This window comes from Adiantum capillus-veneris, chromosome 4, assembly GCF_014529385.1.
Source record: "Adiantum capillus-veneris isolate H3 chromosome 4, ASM1452938v2, whole genome shotgun sequence".
In the NCBI taxonomy this organism is placed as follows: Eukaryota; Viridiplantae; Streptophyta; class Polypodiopsida; order Polypodiales; family Pteridaceae; genus Adiantum; species Adiantum capillus-veneris.
In genome coordinates, this window is record NC_140934.1 from 168,050,670 (window position 1) to 168,055,941 (window position 5,272).

Sequence of the window (5,272 nt, forward strand, 5' to 3'; positions counted from 1 at the left end):
AAAGCATCATACAAGAAAAGAGGCAGATGATCCAACATATTATTTAGAAAGAATGTACCAAGAGGCCGAAGCCCTAAAGCTGAAAGAGGCAGAAGAAGTGGCAAAGAAAGCTGAGGAAATGGCTATACAAGAGCAGAGCCAGGGATCTCCCCGACCCACCTCACCGCCGCCGGACCAACATGACCATCCCGTGCCTAGCCCACCACCATCACCACCAGGCAAAGGTACCAATGAAGAAGCAGAGACTGAAAAAGAGAAAGACTCATGCACATATACGATGACTAGGGAGATTAGAGAGCTCTTCCTAGATTGCATGTCTATCTATTTTAGAATTTGAAGCATACAAGGAGACCATAGTATAATTAAAGGGACTATTTAGAGTAATTGCAATCCAATTCCCTTTAACAAAGAAGTGGCTGTGAACAACCAGACTACTGTATTTATCTGAGATGCGCATGCCTACTCCCCCTCTTCCATGTATGTGATTGGTAATGTACCACTTGTAACCAAACCCTAACTTTTGCAAGTTGGAAGCCATTTCCTGTAAACATATAAAATCAAGTTCCATATTAGAGTTCAAGATCCAGCTTTTGATGGCTTGTGCCTTGGTAGGGTCAATCAACCCTTTACAACTGAAGGAAAATACTTTAATATGAGGACACTTCATTTCTTGTTGTTTTTGGAGGGTTTAGCAAGTGAGAAGAGGCTCTTATTGGATCCTTGGAGGATTCTTTTTTGCTTTTGGATGAGATAGGAGATGGAAGTGGTAATCTTTCCCTTCTTGTAGCATTAGTATATCCATAGATTTCTTTGACTCTGAGCTAAGTTGAGCTTTGAAAAGGTTTTCTTGAGCCTGGAGTTGAGATTCAAAAAGGCCTTCATCCAGTTTCTACTTCCCCTTGTCATGAGTGTTAGGAGCAAAAAAATCTTCAGAATTAGAAGATGCGAAGGAAAATGATCCCCTAGTTTGACTCATTGGATTGTTTGATGGGGAGGAGGTGTTCTGAGGATGGATCTTGGCTGGCTTTTGGGATTGGGAAAAGGATCTTTAGAGACATTCCTTTTTCAACATCCTCTTTTGGAACTGCTTATTGGCCTTCATTAATCTCTTCCAGGTCTTGCAGATCATAGCTAAAAGGGTCAAAGACATCCTCCAAAAAGGGAGCTGAAGCTATTCTTATTCCTGGAGGTGGATTATTTAGTTTTTTTAAATTTTTAGCAGTATTCCTCTTTCGCACTAGCTGAAATTCTTTTTTTCCTTGAGGGTGCTCTTCTTGAAGAGGCTAGGTTTAAGGTCGGGGCATTTCTTAATGGAGCGACCTTGCTTCAAACAATGGAAATAGGCATTTGGAAGATTCTCATATACCACTATTTAAAGATGAAGAAAATTGCCCGACTCAATCCTTCATTGGAACTAATACCTTCAAATCAATTTTTAGATTCACTTCAATAGGCAACTGAGGGGTCCCATTTAGGGTTTATACCTCCTGTGGATCTTTGTGCTAGGACTCTACCAATACATGAACCTATGTTTTTAAGCAAGCATAATATTCTACTGGGAGATCAGGGAAGTCAACCCAAATTGGAACCTTGGTAGGCTTAGGCCCTCTGGGATTAAAACCTAGGAACCGGTTAAGCACAGATAGAGGGGAGTTCCTAATGAGCCATCGCCCCCGATCGACTATTTGCAGAGAAGCATTAGCATCACTGCAGAAGAAAAAATAGTAATTATTTGGAAGATATTGAACAAGTGATACCTTGTTGTTCCCGTTTTCCTAGTTTCGAGCCAATCCAAATATTTAAGGCCTCTATAGAAGGTCTCACTCCATGAAGCAAGCCAATAACAACCCTTTCTTGTAGTTGAGAATGCCAAAGTTCTAATTCCTGGGTGGGGACGATGACTTCTTCTTCATCAGAGTCATCTTCTTCATCACTAGAACTATTAGGACTATCTCTTGCCTTATCTTGTGCTTGTACCTATAGAAGGCCTCACTCCATGAAGCATTCCAGTAACAGCCCTGTATTGAAGTTGAGAATGCCAAAGTTCTTATTCCTTGCATCATTATAATTGTTAGGAAGTATCTTTTGCCTTATCGTGGGCTTGTACCTCTTTAATGGTCTGGTGCTGAGAAGACACATCTCCCCCATCTTCTGGATTGCCCTGAGATACTTGATTCCTTCCGAGCCCACCCACAATCTGTTTGGAGAAGATCTCGATGTCATGTGGCTAATGTCCAAAGAGACTACTCCAGCATCATGGTTGAGCAGAGGTCTTTGGCCATTGCCTAGATCTTGAATCAGCTGGGACATAAACCACGGACACATTAGCTCAACATCAAAAGAAACCCCAATGTTAGGGTTTCTAGGTGGCACGCTAGCCATAGTGGCATAGGAGGGAAATTGTACTTGGTTGGGGACTCCCTTGGAACTTGGATTCAGCTGTCTAATCAGAGAGAGTGTAGAAGTAGGGGCAGAATTCATGAATAGCAGTAGGAATTTCTTGAAATAGAGGATTGATTGCCATGGTAGAGGGTGCCACCCTCTACCATGGCAATCAATGGGTGATTGCCCAAGTGCCCTTGGGTTGTTCTACACTGGATGCACCAAGCCATTGTAATTCTTCCTTTAGCTCCATTGGTGTTGCCACCCACCCCTATGGGGAGGGGCAGAGAAAGGGGAAAGGCAAAGCCCACTCAGGTCATTTGATACAGTGAGACGGAGTAGGATTCTTGAGGAGTGTGAGGGAACATGCGAGACATACACACCATTCAGCCTCCCATACTCTGCATTACCCTCTCACCTATAGACCACCTGGCTTGCGGCCAACTTGCCAAGCCTAACTAGACGTGAATTTTTAGTTTTTGTCCTTTAAATACACTAAAGGTTGGTCTTTTGTGAACACTGCAGGCCGCATTAAAGACTCAAACATGAGGACTTGTGCTTGGCATCCCAATGCTCTAATTACATGCCCACATGGGGTTGCTTCTCCCCTAGCCACTTCACTTCTTCATAAAGTAAACTATGCAAAGAGAAAAGTCAATATGGAAAAATTGCACAGTGTCTAGGTTTTTGAAAAATGCACCCCACTTCCACGTCCTCGATCCCACCGCTTACATTTCATTTACTACCCTGCGTCACATAATCCTGAGGCAAGGTGACCTTTGTCGATTACCTACATGTAGGTTGTACACAACAATGCTTTTCTCTTGTTGTAACTTGTCAATCCTAATTGTCTTGCAAAAGGCCACAGGAGGGGCAAGTGGAGAAATGGTGCAATTTCTTGGCCATTGATGAGGCACCGGATTGAGGACATGTGTGTCCTTAAGTTGAAAGTGAAGGGTTTTGATATTGTTAGGTCTTTCTTTAAGGTGTGGTTTGTGGTCTCTGTGTTGAAGGTGGGCAATGAAGGCATTCTAATAGCATCTATATCAAGCACATACACATAATAGTTGGCTCCCTTTTAGCATTCTGTGTGTGTGTGTGTGTGTGTGTGTGTGTGTGCGTGCGCGGGTGTAGCCGTCGCTTACAGACCGTAATCCCTCTAGTCAACATGATTGCCCCTCTGAGACAAGACAAGATGCATGATTTTCCTCCTTCCATGACCCTTGGATAGGGTATGTGCATGCATACCCCGTGTGTGTGTGTGTGTGTGTGAGAGAGAGAGAGAGAGAGAGAGAGAGAGAGAGAGAGAGAGAGAGAGAGAGAGAGAGAGAGAGAGAGAGAGAGAGAGAGAGAGAGAGAGAGAGAGAGAGATGTAGCATGCACATGGGTGTGTTTAGCCAAACGTTTGGTGCCCTTCAACGACTACTAACCTAAACATGCTCATGCGCGCATGGTAGCGTTCCGCTTTAGCATGAGCGGGCCATTGTAGATTTTGTAGGTTTCATGGTTGGTATCTTATGAACGTCGTGAACTCTTGGTGAACGCATGGAGAAGGGGGGGCTTCATTATGATGCATTAGTTCATGGCACGGTACACCTCAGTCCAAAATAAGGTGGGCCACCCTCTTCAAAATCCATCAAACAGAGGCTATGAACACTTCATGTCTGCACCACGAGAGAGAGAGAGAGAGAGAGAGAGAGAGAGAGAGAGAGAGAGAGAGAGAGAGAGAGAGAGAGAGAGAGAGAGAGAGAGAGAGAGAGAGAGAGAGAGAGAGAGAGAGAGAGAGAGAGAGAGAGAGAGAGAGAGAGAGAGAGATAGATAGATAGATTGGATTATCGTCCACGGAGGTCATATATGACCTATGGGACCAAGAACACAACATTACAACGATTCATTCTCACTGTGTGCTGATACATATCAGTTAAGGACTGAGGGTCCATCAAGAGGGTAGGGTAGGAGAAAACAAACAAAAACCTCAGGGTCGGCTGGGGGGAGAGCTGGTTTGGGATTTCGGAATTCCTGGATGATCGCTTTGCCACCTTGATAGATTGCCCATTTTCCTTGCTTACGCGCTTCATGCACCTTCTTAAGCTCACTCGCTTTACTCTTGAGTTGATTCATGGTCAATTCTTCTGCAATCCAAAGCTTGGTTTCTTTGAGAAGGCGGGACTGACGTAGAAACTTCACCCGCTCCTCTTTGTTCTTGAAGGTAAGAACACAATGCTCGGGACGCACATGACGATGTGTATCATTGATCCAAGCGACATTCTCTGACTTGATGTTGATTGGCTCAATAATGTTGTTAAGTTTGATGATTGCCTCTTCAAGGGTGTCCTCAACAGTGCACCACTGCAAGGGGAGCCCATCGATGCGTACCTTGAGAGCATTATCTTCTTGAGATTTTTGTTCGGAGATTTCCTTTGTTACACACGTCTTTACTTGGGCAATGGTTGTTGAGTGAACTTGGCTAACCTTTGCCTCAACCTCCTTTACCTTGTCGGTGGTGAGGTCAGCCATAGACTTGAATTGTTCTTCTAATTTGCACAGGCGAGATTTGAGTTCAAAGTTTTCCTCCAAGACTCGATCAAGAGTTGCTTGCAACTGCGTGATGCGATCAAGTTTGCTAGGGGCTGCCAGCACTGTTGCAAAACTCGGTCTTGTTTTGGCGGGGGTCTTTGGAGTAGCCATCCCTGTGCTTGAGGGGATAAAAGCGAACCAACCACTGACTCACAAATTCTAGAGGGAAAACCCTTTGAGAATGCTCAAGGCTTCAACCTTTGAAAAAGTTATGAACTTCAGAACTGTGAGAAGGCTTGAACTGTGTCGTGACCTGCAGATTTAACTGTGTCGAGTATCTTCTGGAGGGCACCACGACCTGCTGTACTTCGCA

At 44.3% G+C, this 5,272-nt stretch overlaps 1 pseudogene; it reads right to left on the reverse strand.

The window, feature by feature from the left end:
* Positions 1 to 1,989: 1,989 nt before the first annotated feature.
* Positions 1,990 to 5,070, reverse strand: LOC147460326 (uncharacterized; annotated as a pseudogene).
* Between the last annotated feature and the right edge of the window lie 202 nt (positions 5,071 to 5,272).